Source organism: Paroedura picta, chromosome 12, assembly GCF_049243985.1.
Source record: "Paroedura picta isolate Pp20150507F chromosome 12, Ppicta_v3.0, whole genome shotgun sequence".
In the NCBI taxonomy this organism is placed as follows: Eukaryota; Metazoa; Chordata; class Lepidosauria; order Squamata; family Gekkonidae; genus Paroedura; species Paroedura picta.
The window spans coordinates 33,616,151-33,632,062 of record NC_135380.1 but is presented as its reverse complement, the minus strand read 5'-3'; the positions used below and the strand labels follow the sequence as shown (position 1 = coordinate 33,632,062).

At 41.5% G+C, this 15,912-nt stretch overlaps 1 protein-coding gene across 6 annotated transcripts in view; it reads right to left on the bottom strand.

The window, feature by feature from the left end:
* RALGPS1 (Ral GEF with PH domain and SH3 binding motif 1) overlaps positions 1-14,532 on the bottom strand; it is a 240,587-nt gene extending 226,055 nt beyond the window's left edge. For all 6 annotated transcript variants that reach the window (XM_077307095.1, XM_077307096.1, XM_077307097.1 and 3 more), the window contains exon 1: positions 14,185-14,532. The gene's annotated coding sequence lies outside the window, so the exon portion shown is untranslated. The remainder of the gene's footprint in view (positions 1-14,184) is intronic.
* Positions 14,533-15,912: the final 1,380 nt, after the last annotated feature.

Genomic DNA, 15,912 nt, shown 5'->3' with positions numbered 1-15,912 from the left:
GTTATTACAGTTACAATGTATACCCCTATGTTTTATGTAAACCACCCTTAGCCTTACGGGAGGACGGTATAGAAATATATAATAAATAAATATCTGTAGCAACATGAATAATTTGATTAATTAATCTTTTTTATCCCCAGCAGGGATATGGGAGCAACACAACAAAAAGTCCAACTGCGACAGCAGTATTGGGTAACAAAAGGTAGTAAAGACAAGCTGCAGCAAGTTGGTGCCAAGTGTGTGAATACAATTCCTTACACAGAGCACTATTATGATACTGCTTTAGATGAGTTAGCAATGGCTCAACTGTGGCTGAGTCAGAGAAATCAGCACTGGTGCCTCATAGTAGGGCCTCAGGGCCAAGCAGCTACAGAAAATGCTCCCACCCGTAAATCAGTTTTCAGTGCAGAAGAATTTCCATACCAGGACAGAGAAGATGCTCAAAACTCCAAGTCCACTATCTACAAAAACACACATGAAAAGAAACAAACACAATTAGAACCGCTTGACAGTCAAAATGGTCAGCATTATTGTTTGAATGGAAAAACAATGGATGGAACAGCTACTTCTACATATACTGAATTAGTGGGAGAGCATGAGATAATAATGTATTTGACAGACTTTCTTCGCATTGATTTGACGACCGAGGAAGAAAGAAACAGGACCATGGAGGACTTTTTAAAGCAGGCTGGTATCTTCCATTACGCAAGCAATCTTACCGCCTATCAATCCACATACAAGCTGTGCGACCAGTACACAGTTATAATAAAAAGGGAGGACAGCTCCTTGAAAGAATCTGCAACTGTACTATTAGATGTGGATATTTCAAGTATTTGCAAAGGTTTTGAAGAAATAGAAAATCTGGCAAATTACCTGGAATTTGAGCATCCAGCAATCCAAAAGGAACAAGAATTGTTCACATAGCAAGAAATAGCACACAACATGAGAATGTTTTCATTTCTGGGAGTTCTTTTTTGAGAAATTAATGGTACAGCTGTCATTACTTCAATACTTTAAAAAATATATATAAAATAAAATACGACCTTGAGCAGGTTGAAATTACAGATTTATAGCAACAAGAGTAGGTCAAATAATGTCAGCAGAGCTCTATGAATAACACCAGTAGGAGACAAATTTTGTTCCAGAGACCTCCACTAAAATGAACGGCTCAACATGTTCTTCTTTTCAAAACTTCACAGGTACCTGCATGCTATGGCGATTAAATTATTAAACTAACCAACCCTACGCTTCTCTTTTGACACTGTTGCATAAAATCGCATTGTCTGATAAACTGGGATCTCAACAGTCATACCTTTTGTTTGATACAATTAATACACCTTCCCCCCCACCACCACCCCAGAAAGGGTTCTTGCATCCAGAATATGCACAAATAAATCCTTCTCAAAATATTTGCCTCCTGTTAGAGGGTCTATAGAACAAATCATTAGAAATGTTCAGGCAGCTTTGTTTTGTGAATAGCAAAACACCAGCAAACAAAAAAGAGCCACAGCAAAACAAAAAACAAACAAAACTACAGAACAGCTCTCACCTTTATACATTGCAGTCTGACCAACATGCCTAGATTTCTCTTTCTTTTATTCACACAATCACTCATACATAAAATTGCATTCACTAGTCAGTCCTGTGCAGAAATCAAATCTAGATTTTATTTGTTCTAAGGAACACATAAAGCTGCCTTGAATTGAATCAGACCCTTGGCCCTTCCAAGGGCAGCATTGTCTGCTCAGCCTGGGAGCTGCTTTCCAGGGAACAAGGTCTTCTACATTTACAACACCTACTGCCTGATCCTTTCAACAGGAGATGTCAGGGGTTAAACCTGGAACCTTCTGCATGCCAAGCAGATGTTCTAGCATTGAGCCATAGCACCTCCATTGGAAAAAAAATCAGTGGCATCTAATCTCTACAGCAAGTCTGGATTTTTTTTTTACTTTGAGTCTTGCAGAGCCCGCTTGGTTTCCTTTATTTATAATGGGAATGCACACCAGGACTATGAGACTAGTTATGTCATCAACGTCCCTGCCTATCTGGTTCAGATTACAAATCTGTTCACCTTGTGGCTGTATCCATTTCAGTTTGAACATCATTTCCTGTTCTCTGAACTAGAATGTAAAGGAGCATTCAGGCTGACCATTCAGGAAAAATTGTGGGGTTTTTATAATTTTAATTTTTAAAAAATTGCACTGGATTGCTGCTGCAGGAGGGTGGAAGAATAACTTGAGAAAAAAATGTGTTGCTTCAAGAGTAGAAAGAGTTTGTTGTTTTTAAGACTGGGTGATATTTTTAAATGTTTTCATTTCTTTGTACAATTGTACTCCAGTGAAGATTAAACAACCATTTTGAAGATTATCTAAAATGTCCAAGTCCCAAAAAGAAACAAAATGATGTGCATTTCAGATACATAATTCATTTTTAACATCATGAAGACAGAAATATTAAATATATCAATTAGCTTTGGGTACCGCTGTATCATGCTGTTATAATACACAATTATCCGTGCCTTTTAATTGTATATAATTTCTGTCCATAGCCATGACTTATCATAACTTGTTAAACAATATCTTGTTAAACCAGCACCTGGGAAGAAAGCTGGCTGGTCATCCTGAATGGGGTGTGTGTAAAGTTCAACTCGCATGGTCAGGATTTTATTTCCTGCTATTTTAGCTAAATCCCAAAATGATGCCACAGAATATGAGCTCAGGCTATTTCAATAACATCTTAAGCTTAGAACAAAATGTCCTTTAATACCCATAGGATCTGCAATGAAACCATGGCTGCAGTTATTATTCAAAGCATTCAATGTTCCCCATGCTCCGATCTAGTAAGGAAAAAGGAGTCCTAAGGGTTTGAATGGGTGGTTCAGTACTCACCCCCAAAAGGCAGCCGTGCTCCTCCACTGTTTTGATCAATGCATGGAAGAAGCTTACTTTTGAGAGTTCCTAGTCAAAGAACTCTGCCCTTTCTGTACTATGTATACATATAGGATTGTTTCCTATGTGTAGAATCAACCATTGGTTCCTCAGCAAAAAGGGTTGTCCTCCTCTGAGATCCAGGAGGACTTCTGAAATTGTTTTTTTCCCATCAGTTAGCCAGGGAAGAAGGAACAGAGAAACTTCTTCCTCTTCCTATCTCCTTCGGTGGGATAGCCCCATCTCCAGTTTGGTGACATCAAAAGAAAATCCTAAATTAAAACTATAATATATGTGTAGAACTGTGCAATAAGAAAACAGGAAGAAGAATCAAGTTAAGAAAACATTCTGAGTTCTAAGCCTTATTCACTGTATTATTCCTCATAATCAGAACCTGACAAGAATATTACAGAAAATCAGGGACTAGGAAGTAAAAGAAGGGCAAGATCAGATGACAAAGGAGAAGGACCCTCTTCTGAGGGCATCTAAGATCAGGACCTTCCAGAGCAATTATCTAAGTCCGCGGTGGAATATCATCCTCCTCATCCATAATATGCTGTAACAACCACCTACCAAAGGCAGAATCTGTGGAACTATAGGCATTAATTCTATAATGCCAAATGAATGCTGAGAACAACAATGAGGTCACAGCTCTACTGGGGCATTCCTAGTGAAGGCCATGTTAGTTGTGGCACTCCTAATAGAGAACGTTTTAATGCCCTGTGGTCCACATTCATTAGACATTATAAAATTAACACATTCAATTCTTCAGAGGCAGCCTCCAGCCAAACAGATTAGATTATGGTATGCAATCAAATTAGATGACGATGGGCACAGTAGGGATACAATTCTGGGAGGTCCTAGGAAGATGTTCTTGACCTGAGAGGGAGAACAACTACTGAATACATATTGTGAAAGGTCCTTCTCCCCTGAGCTGTAAAGAGGACATCTTCAACCCTTCCTTACTGTCATCAACCTAAAAGAATATTTCTGGCACAATTAGAGCATAGCCACTATAGACTGTATATAGTTATAAGTGTTAAGATCCTTATTTTTCCCTACCATGTTCTTCTTCCTATCAAAGCTTTTTCTGATGATATTAACGTTAAAGCTGAATGATATTAACCTTCAAGATGAGTTTAGTTACATAGATGCTATGACAGTGTCTGAACTGAAGAGGATCGGTGATCTCCACCTAATGGCCCAGAGGAAGATGAACTTCGAAGTCCCTGCCTCCCTTGAAACAATGGTGGAAAATCACCCAGGAAGATGTCCTCAACCTCAGGGGGAAAACAATATTTATACTAATCAAAGGTTTATCGATTTACAGGGCATGTTTTAATCATGTCTTTCCAAAATGTCAGTCTCCTAATCATTGCAAAACAACTTAAAAATATACAATAAATTATTAACATATCACACTTATAACACATTACAGTTGAATTAGTGTCAGGATATACAATGAAAACTACAACTTACAAGATAACAAATTAAGAGATCAAGATTTAGGATGCTTAGGGCTGATCCTGCGTTGAGCAGGGGGTTGGACTAGATGGTCTGTATGGCCCCTTCCAACTCTATGATTCTATGATTGAAATTTAAAAATCAAGCACATTTTAAAGCAATCAGAACTCAAATAAAACTATTAGCCCCCTCATACTAAAGGTTTTACAATAGTTTTAACTGTTATCTTTACTGACCAAGTGGCTTCTGCTTAATTTCATATTTCACTAAGGTCACAATTCAGATTTAAGGCCAGTTCTAACTTAACTTCATACTAACTTCATAGTTATGAAGATACCTTATAGGGTGTGCTACTGACTTTTAAAGAGCCTCTTGTGGCGCAAGAGCCTCTTGTGGCGCAGAGTGGTAAGGCAGCCGTCTGAAAGCTTTGCCCATAAGGCTGGGAGTTCAATCCCAGCAGCCGGCTCAAGGTTGACTCAGCCTTCCATCCTTCCGAGGTCGGTCAAATGAGTACCCAGCTTGCTTGCTGGGGGGTAAACGGTCATGACTGGGGAAGGCACTGGCAAACCACCCCGTATTGAGTCTGCCATGAAAACGCTAGAGGGCGTCACCCCAAGGGTCAGACATGACTCGGTGCTTGCACAGGGGATACCTTTACCTTTACCTTTTTACTGACTTTTAACCAGAAGTAAATTTCACTAACAGGTTGTTTCCAAATAAATGCATTTATGAGCAGCAATAGAAAAATTCCTGTATCAAGGACCACTAATGAACCATTCAGACAATTTGCTCACCGACAGTACCATGAATTGCAGTTAGATTCTTATGCATCTGCAATTCACTGAACTATTTTATGATAAAGATGCCTGAGTGTTTATTAACACAGCCCTACAGAACCTCTAGTACCTCACCTGTGGCTATAAATTGTCATGTCAGAACAGGGTTTGTGAAGTGCTTATCTCAGATCCAGTAAAGGGCTTACATTTCACAAAATTTTACAACAATATATATTTGGATTTTAAATAAAAGTACTTCATCCTCCAAATCAGTGTGTATTTAGAAAAGACAAAGAACAAAGTATTCCACTCAATGGTACATTAACCTGTTTCATTCAGTAATTGTATTCTGTAATTGAACCAATATGAGCAAACTTAGAATAGTGGTTAAGAGTGGCCACTTCTAACCTGGAAGAGCCAGGTTAATTTCCCACTCCTCCATATGCAGACAACTGGGTGACACTGACCTAATCACTGACCTATTAGAGCTGTTCTCCCAGATCAGTTCTGTCAGAGCTTTCTCAGCCCCACTGGCCTTATAGAATGTCTGTGATAGGGAGAACGTAAGGTAATTGTAAACCACTTTGAGACTCCTTCAGGAAGTGAAAACCAGGATCTAAAAACAACTTTTCTTTTTCTTCTAAGCACAAAGGCAGTCTTCAAGTAATTTATCTTCTCAATGTACACTGGAACACGGCTAAAAATGTAAAATTGGTGCCTTTATTTTCAGGCTCACTTGCACAGGAATCTTTTGTCTTTGTTACTTCAATTACTACAACAAAGTAATTGAAGTGTACATGCAGTTTAAAGATCTCCGTGAACACTATCCATCAGGAACATAGTCCTCCAGTAGGTCCTGCAGCAAGGGAGGTTCCCAAAGGCAGCCTCCTATGCATCTCAACTCCTGAACTTCTCCTGCTTTCAACTCAACTCCACAATATAATTAACAGTATCTTCAGTTGTTTAAGGCAAATGTATGGCCTACTCTTAAGACACTCTTAGCCAAAAGTAGCCACCAAATTGTCAGTTAGTACAAGATGCCAAAACCAAGATTTACTGCAGTGTTATGCCACCAGTAAAGACAAATATGTTGGCTCTGACGTTTAGGGTCACAAAATTATTTGGGGTTTTGGTTGTTTCCTGTTTGTTTGTTTTCCTGTGTCTCATTTTAAGTGACTGGAAGACTGCAGTTTTCCTTATATTCAAGTGATTCCTTTATCAACAATCATAGTGCATCTGATTTAGCAAGTGACTTGTTAATATTTAATCTAGGAGAATTAAGGAACCCGAAAGTGAAATTCACTACAAGAGTGAAACTTGCTTAAATGCCAAAGAATACAAACAGCCTCATTGTAAGAGGGCTTGTTTACAACACAGATGAGAAAACATTCTCTTCCTGGCCCATCTTGTAACATAAGGATTACTGAGACTCAGTGAAGCACTCTGAATACTTGAAATGCATCGTATGCATTCTGAGTGGCATTATTATTAGCAATTTAATTTAACAAGATACAAGCAACAAACCACTCTATCAACAGAATAATTCTTTTTTGGAATTGTCATACTTAGAATATATCATCATTAATCAAAATATCTCGAGAACACCACTTGACCATATACAATTGTTTCAAATGCTAATTGAGCAGGTTATCTGTATGTCTGCCCTTGAGTCAACTCATCATGCTATTTAAATGGTTGATGCCATTCACAGGTACTTACAGAATTAAGGAATCAGTCTTCCCTCCAAGGTACCAAACCTAAAATACACTTATAAAGACATTCAAACTGACAAGTCAACATTGCACAAAACTACCCAATTCAAAACTGTACCAAAAATACAAGTATCCAATTGATCCACAAAAACTAACACAATCCTTTAACATAACTCAACAGTGCAATATTAAATAATCCATCTAGAATATTTTTATCCTGTTCTTCCTCTACAGAAGCTCAGGGTAGCATACATATTCTTCTTTTCTCACTTTATTCCTATAACAACCCTGAGGTACGTGAGGCTGAGAGTATGCAACTGGCCTATGGTAACCCAAAACGTTCCATGACAAAGTGAGCAGGATCTTTTGGATCCTTGTCTTGTATTGATCTAATATAGTACAAGGGATACAGTTTACATCCTTTAATGAAGATAGCCAGCATGGCGCAGTGGTTAAACATAGCAGCCTCTAATCTGAAGAACCAGATTTGATTCTCTCCTCCACATGCAGCCAGCTTGGGCTAGTCACAGTTCTCTTAGGGTTTTCCTCATAAAGCAGTTCTGTCCGAACTCTGTCAGTCCCACCTACATCACAGGGTGATTGTTGTGGGGAAAGGAAGGGAAGGCGACTGTAAGCCACTGAGACTCCTAAGGAAAGAGAAAAGCTAGGTATCAAAAAAACAACTCTTCTCTCTTCTTCTCTCTCTGACATTCAAACGTACATCCTTTCACAAATCAATTACATCAAAGGAAGTTTCATGCTGCCCTACTGGTATAGCTGTCAAAATTAAGAAGGTACCATACTGACTTCTAAAATGCCAATGTACTGACTTTTAAAACACCAAATGTACAGGAAATCTAAACTGTCCATTAGTCTCAAAGTATGGGATGCTACTGAAACTAGAAGGCAATGTTCTAAACTAGGGGTCCCCACCCTTTTTGTGCCTGTGGGTACCCTGGAATTCTGTCACAGCCACAAAATGGCTGCCACAGCATCCTTTCAGTAGCACTATGAAGATCTTTGTGCTGTAGTGACAACTGCTGCCAAAGCAACATTTTTCAAACATTACACAACCAATCAAATCTTTAATGGCCAGTCAGAAGGATTGCTGGGCAAAACCCCGCCTGGCCCTACCCATTTCTAAAAAAACTTGATGGGCACCAGGAAAGTTGGTGGTGGATACCACGCTGGTTACCCCTGTTCTAAATATTTCTATTCAAAGCAAGTTTGAATAGATCAAAATGCCCAAATTCATTAAATGTTTTATATCCAAGATTAAGTAACACAATAGCGCCCAAACTTGGTCTTCTAAATTCCCTTTTAAAGAAAACTCACTTAGCGAAAGTACAATTTATTCATTCTCAAACTGGATATTAAAATAAAATGAAAAATAGCAAATGTTAAATAGTACTAAAAGGGTCAGACATGACTGAACGGATAACATCATCATCATCATCATTACTAAGAGCCCAAGCTGTTGGTATGACACTTGCAAGATGGCTTACAGAACACTAAAACGTAAGTACCAATACAATAAAGCAACCGTAGAATCAGAGTTGGAAGGAACCTCCATGGTCATCTAGTCCAGCCTCTTGCACACCAAACTTGCACAATGCAGGAACTCACAACAACGATAGCATAAATATTCAAACATCAACACAACAAGCATCAAGGAACTAGAAAACTGAAACACCCATTTTACACTAAAGCAGTCCTATTTTGACCTTGAACTAGTCTTGTTTTCAAGGTTTTTGAACCTGCAGGCATGTCAAGAATTATGCACAGTAACAATGCCAGCAGACAAGCACACAACCATACCATACAACATAGTTAAGACTGTGCCTGATGCCTTCTGGTTTTTATGCACACCCATTTCATAAAACTAAGTATGAAATTTTTACAATATTTATCAGGTGCACACATGAGGCCTGGCCTTACATCCCCATTTGGATTTTAAGCATGCTGTGATAATTATCAAATAACAAGTTTCTAACAGCCAACATTGGCCTTCTCCTATGATAAGATGCCCACTTCAGAAATAGAGTTATATGCTATGCCGCCTGTTCCTCACTATCAACTTACTACCAGCTTCAAACACAACGATGTACCACAGAGTGTTGTTGTTGTTAGGTGCGAAGTCGTGTCCGACCCATCACAACTCCATGGACAATGATCCTCCAGGCCTTCCTGTCCTCTACCAATCCACGAAGTCCATTTAAGTTTGCACCGACTGCTTCAGTGACTCCATCCAGCCACCTCATTCTCTGTTGTCCCCTTCTTCTTTTGCCCTCAATCGCTCCCAGCATTAGGCTCTTCTCCAAGGAGTCCTTCCGTCTCATAAGGTGGCCAAAGTATTTCAGTTTCATCTTCAGGATCTGGCCTTCTAAGGAGCAGTCAGGGCTGATCTCCTCTAGGACTGACCGGTTTGTTGGCCTTGTAGTCCAAGGGACTCGCAAGCGTCTTCTCCAGCACCAGAGTTCAAAAGCCTCAATTCTTTGACGCTCGCCTTCCTTATGGTCCAGCTTTCACAGCCATACATTGCAACTGGGAAGACCGTAGCCTTGACTACACGCACTTTCATTGGCAGGGTGATGTCTCTACTTTTTAGGATGCTGTCTATATTTGCCAAGAGCTCTTGTGGCGCAGAGTGGTAAGGCAGCTGTCTGAAAGTTTTGCCCATGAGGCTGGGAGTTCAATCCCAGCAGCCGGCTCAAGGTTGACTCAGCCTTCCATCCTTCCGAGGTCGGTCAAATGAGTACCCAGCTTGCTGGGGGGTAAACGGTAACAACTGGGGAAGGCACTGGCAAACCACCCCGTATTGAGTCTGCCAAGAAAACGCTAGAGGGCGTCACCCCAAGGGTCAGACATGACTCGGTGCTCGCACAGGGGATACCTAGATTTGCCATAGCCTTCCTCCCCAGGAGCAAGCGTCTTTTAATTTCTTTGCTGCAGTCCCCATCTGCAGTGATCTTGGAGCCCAGGAAAATAAAATCTGTCACCACCTCAGAGTAGCACAGAGCAGCAGGGCACAAAGAAAGGCATGCCAGTGGGGAAAAAAATACCACACATGGCAAAAGCAAAGCCACTCACTCTCAAGCTAAGTTTTGAGATGGGGCAGAAAATAATGGCATAAAGCATGCATGCACAAACAGCAGCTTCAGCAAGGGTAGGTAGGTGTAACAGGAGACCTATGAATCCATCACAACGGCACAGTACAATCTCCAGATTCACCCCAGCCTAAACCCACTGAAATGGATGGACCTGGAGTAATTCCGCTTATGATTGCACAGCTAGTGACTAGGAGCCAGAGGTGCTGATACAGGAGATAGATAACAGTACCTCCAAGTATGTTCAGAGTTGCTTTTCCTCTGACACCAAATAACTACAGGGAACAGTGGCTCTGGTGCTTTTCTATAACAGGAAACATTTAATAATTCGTGGGAAAGATGGCCTTTGGTGATGATGTTTTCTTCTTGGAGTAGTTGGCTCATGCTCAAAAGAAACATCTTTTCCCCTACAAAATCATTAGAGAAGTAATCTGAGGTATTGCAAAATGATGACACAAATTCTGAATCAAACAACTAATGGGATAAAAAATAGCAATAAATTTGTTTTTTAAAAACAAATTTTTCATTGGATACAGTCCAATGCACACTTCAAAGTTTGTGTGCACCAGATTGTGCTGCTCATAGTTATTGTAGTTATGTATACTATGACACTTTCTCTCCTTGACATAATAAGTGGCAGCCCAGGAGGGTAGCACCCAGTCAGTAAGGATACAGTATAATAGTTTCAAGGTCAGTGCAACACAATTAAAAAACAAGGAACTCTAAAACAGCTACCATTTTCCTTCATTATATCCACTATGTATCATGCCCAATATACTATGCTAATTCAGATTTTGGCAGTCCCAGTACACTGAAGTAGAAAAAGACTTGGTTTTTATACCCCGCTTCTCACCACCCAAAGGAGTCTCAAAGCAGCTTACAATTGCATTTCCTTCCTCTCCCCACAACAGACACTGGCAGAACTGATCTGTGAAAACAGCTCTAACAGGTCTGTGATTAGCTCAGTGTCACCCAGTTGTCTGCATATGGAGAAGTGGGGAATTAACCTGGATCTTCCAGCAAGGAAATGCAAATATAGTAAAATAAACAAATAAGAAACTGGCAGTGCCATTCTAGGCAGAGTTACATCTTCTACTGGGTCAATGGGCTTAGAACAACTCTTATTTAGGATTTAACAATGTTATTACCATGTAGTAAGGTCCACACCCCCACAGCTGGGTGACCTTGGGCTCACCACAGTGCTGATAAAGCTGTTTGGACGGAGCAGTAATATCAGGGCTCTCTCAGCCCCACCAAACTCACAGGGCGTCTGTTGTGAGGAGGGGGAAGGGAAGGCAATCGTAAATTGCTTTGAGACTCGTTCTGGTAGAGAAAAGTGGCATATAAGAACCAACTCTTTTTCTTTAATTGCAGGTGCTTTAAAAGAACTAACAACAGACTGAAGTGGAAAGCTATTGATTTCTATTCAATTTTGAAATGGGAAGCAGAAGACATTATAAAGATAAAAGTACTATCCAGAGGATAGACATTACACATAGGAAAATGAGAACTGTAACAGTCTTTGGCTTCCCGCATGCAGAAAGATTGTAGGGAGGAAAGAGGAGTGCTTTCAAAGCACTTTCTCTAGCATTCATGAAATCTGTTTTCATAGGAAGTCTCTCCTTGCCTATCAGAGATCTGGGTATGACAATAGGTAAATAGAAGGTGGTGTTGCCTAAACTGATGCAGTGTAATTAGTGGGCAGGGAGAATTTTCAATGAGATGGCTAGACACACTCTGCCATTGACAGATGTGTGCCAGATGGGTGGGGGAAATTTCAATTAAGAGGTATATGAGCCTAGACATCTGTGTTATCTGTTTGGGACAGTCCTTTATTAATAAAAAAGCGATGAGCTATCCAATAGAAAGTCAGAGGGACAGGAGCACATGTTGACTTGTCAGAGGGAAAGGAGTACACTTGGGCTGGAGATCAGAACATTCTCCTCACCTACCATATGCTATGGCATGGATCCACGGGATGCTCACTCTGGCATTGATGAGTACCCTGGGTGGATGTAGAAGGAGGTGCACTTCTCAAGTGTTAAGTTTATTAGGCGTGTAAGGAGTTAGGAGAACCTCTTGGCAAAGAAACAGCTTTAAACATGGACTGTTACATATAAATTAAGTATACTTTAAAAATGCAATGAATAATAAAACAAAAAATGCAGGGTTACCTGATGGACAGGAATGAAGCAGTTGAACTGAAAGAAGAATAAATCATTCAATGCAGGACAGGAACAAGAATAAGCCAGATACCCAACTGACGAGAAAGGGTATAGAAATCTCTGGATTTCTCATAGGTAACCAAAGGTAATAGCATATCCTAGTAGCCTAAATAAAGCATGGTCCATGTTTCTTCAACTTACTGTACCTCCTGAGATAGTGAGAAAACACATTGGAATTCTCTGAATATTCAAAAACACTGGTTATTAATGTTGTGATTTTAGTATCATGCATTTTATATGAAATAGTTTACTTTTATCTTTTAGTTGCCCCAAGAGCTTTATTCCTAAATAAATTATTATCCAGGGAGAGTGCATAGGTTAATGAAATATTGGCTAGTACCCAAATTTTTGTTTAATACATCCTTTGTTGTTCCCCCCACACACATTCCAGTTACAGTACACCAATTACCATCCATTTATGTCTATTACAAATGCCACAAACTATTCTAAAAGAAACTGACCGAACATGCGTAAATTACACATTAACAGTTCCCCCTTCCTTTCCTGCACTCTTGTACATCAGTTACTATTATATAAATATGTATTGTTTACTGCATTTATATTATTATATATGTTTGAAAACATGTTTTAAAGCAGTAAGCTACTAATTTCTCCAAAAGTGCATTGCATCTATGAATTTAACATATAAAAGGCCAACTCTCAACCTCTACTATCACACCTTAGCTCTACTTTCAGCAAGCATCCAGCCACCAAAATATTCACCATCTTGAATCATGTCATATCTCTTTATACCTCACTACCAAGCTCCTATTCACGCACATATCCCGTACAAACTCCTTATCCTTCAAAGATGGTCATAGCCTTGTGCCCTTACCCTGTGATGTTCACCTCTCCTGTTCCTCCTGCCCTCAGTTATCTGAAGGTCACTTGTTCCCTCAAATGATTGACCTTTCGGCCCTTCATGCCCAGAACTGATTTCCAAAACACCTGTGTGGTGCCACCTCTCAATCAACCCCCACCTCATAACAACACACCTTATTTGTGAAGTTTTGGGCACACTCAGAGTCCTACTGAGATTGAACCTAAACCCAAGAATGTGTAAATGGGAAAGTGTATCCTTTCCTCCTTTATCCACTTCCCCTCTCTTTGTTGCCTCTCTTACACCTAATTTTGAGCTTGTCTTCTTGTACTCTGAAAAGGATCATAAACAAAATTGAAAGCTAAAAGTTAAAAATATCAATAAATATATATTTAAATTATGATGAGAAGAAATGTACAATTTGCCATTTTATACGCTACTGTATTTTATTTATATTAGTTCACTGATGATTGTAATTGCACAGAGTGTCACGTTTTACTTATATACGCAGAGAGATAAAAGGCAACATACATGCAAATGTCTCAATTTGCACATAATTGCTTATCACACAACCTGTTAAAATACCATCAAGTATATAAAGACCAAGTGCATCAAGGTACCGGGGTCTATGCAATTGTTAATCGCCTATACACACACAATGAGTCATTTTTAATAATATTTATTTCAAAAAATAATGTTTTAAAGGCAACGTACGCTCAAACGTATCCCTTTGCACGGAATCGGTTTAATCACACTACCTGTTAAAATGCCATAATAGATTCTATAAAGATGAAGTGCATCAAACTACAGACGTCTATGCAACTGTTAATTCCCCATACACAGTTTTTTAAAAAAATCCAAAATATTGTTAATGAGAACGTGGTAAGTGGCTTGGGAAGGGGCGGAGGGGGGTGGGAGAGAGAGGGATTGTACATTCCCTTCCCAGACAAGGTAGATTACGGAGAGAAGAAAGAAGACACATTCCTGGGGGTGGGGGGGGGCGACAAAAATCCTTCTCACCTGTCACATCTAAGGGGGGGGCGTGTCGAGGGTAGAAGCAGGAGAAGCGCAGGGAGGGAGGGGGAAGAAGATGCCTTCGCGTTAAGGTAACGGCATGCGGGGGGGGGGGTGCGCCAGTCCGTCCGTTTCTCACCTGCACGGGGGGAGGGGCGGAGCAGCCCCACCTGCCGCCGGCCCAGTCCGCCCGCTTCCTCCTCGAGGCCACCCTGACGGTCACGCACGAACGAAGGGAGGCGGACGGGTCCTCGGTGGCCGCCGCCGCCGCCAGTCCCCCCCCCTTCCCCCCTTGGCGCGTCTCCGTGTGCGCTCCGGCTCCAGCCCCCGCCGCCCCCGCCCCGGCAGAAGGCAGGACGACGAGGCCGCGCTCGGCCGCAGGGCCCGCGGAGGGAGCGGAGGGGAGGGGGGCGGCTCGAGAAGCGCTGCGAGGGAGAAGGGAGAAGAGCGAAGAGCGCCACAGGCAGGGAAGGCGGCGGCGGCGGCAGCGGCTGAAGGGAGAGGGGGGGAGAGTGACAACACGGCCCCGCCAATCCCCACAGCGGTCACGCCGGCTCCCGTCCAATCGGCGCCGGAGGTGGGCGGGAATACGCAAAGGAGGGCCGGACGCGCAGGAGCCGCAGCCTGCTTCAGACCTTGAAAGAAAAGAAATGGGGAGGGGGAGGCAGGGGGAGCGAGGGGGCGGCTGCAGGTGGAGGCGCCTCCTGGGCCGGAGGGGGGATTTAAGAGGAAGGGGATTAAAAGGGGGAGAGGGAGATCTGGGGGACAGATGGTCTCATTATGAATTTTATTATTGTCATTATTATTATTGTTTATTATTAGATGTAGACCTTTGTGGGTGGCTACTATTGGATAATGTGTACTCCGGTCTCTTTTCCTCAGGTCCCTTGGCAGAAGGCTGGTTTAATTTATTGATTTTATACCCTGCTTTTCCCAGCACTGAGGTCCCAAAGCAGTTTACAATATCATTCTCCCCTCCCTCTTTGAACACTGTGAGTTTCCTGCATTCTGCAGAGAGTTGGACTAGGTCCCTTCCAACTCCATGAGTCTATCTTCACAAACTCCCAGTATCTTTGGGGTGGGCTAGGATAATAAGCAAGCACCACTAGCCCAAGATCACCTAGTAAAGGTTTATGACAGCATGGTAATTCAAATTCCAGGGGCAGGGGGCAGATTCCACACCGCAAACACCTACACTGTGGCAGCCAGTTCTTGGTGACAAAGGCAGTCATCAGCTGTTGAGGCTAAACTGATGCCAAAGCTCAGCCCCATCATGTCTGTCTGTCCACCCCACATACACTACACGGGCTAACCCCCTGTCCCCATCTGGGAACAACCTGGTTGTTCCCACACTGCCTATTTAGATGCCAGAAGAAAGCGTGTGCACTAGTTCACACATTACCACAGTCAAGCAGGTTGTCAAAGAGATGCCTGGAGGGTGAGGAATTCTGAGCAACTGTAATACCCATGCTCCTTGTCTTCATCTTTTATCTAGCTGGACAGCTCATTTGAGTTCAGTGTACTTGTACGGATTTCCCTTGCACAAGCTAAAACTACTTAGCTACCAAGGTTTCACAGATAAATATAGAAAGGTGCAACATCCTTATTCTGTCCAAGCCTCAGGATACTTCAGATTTATGAAGGCTTTGCGGTTATATGAGTTTACTCTCTTGTAGGCTGATCTCCACATTTAAAAGCCAAGAGTGGGGCAGTTCTTCGGGTTAACGATATCCTAGAAGAACAATTCCCCTACAGGATACTAGCAGCTGGTTAAAATGTACCTCAACAGTAGGGGAAGGAGTGAAACACAGTTGTGTACAACCTGGCATCTTCATAGATGTGACTTACATGCATGCATATTAGGGGT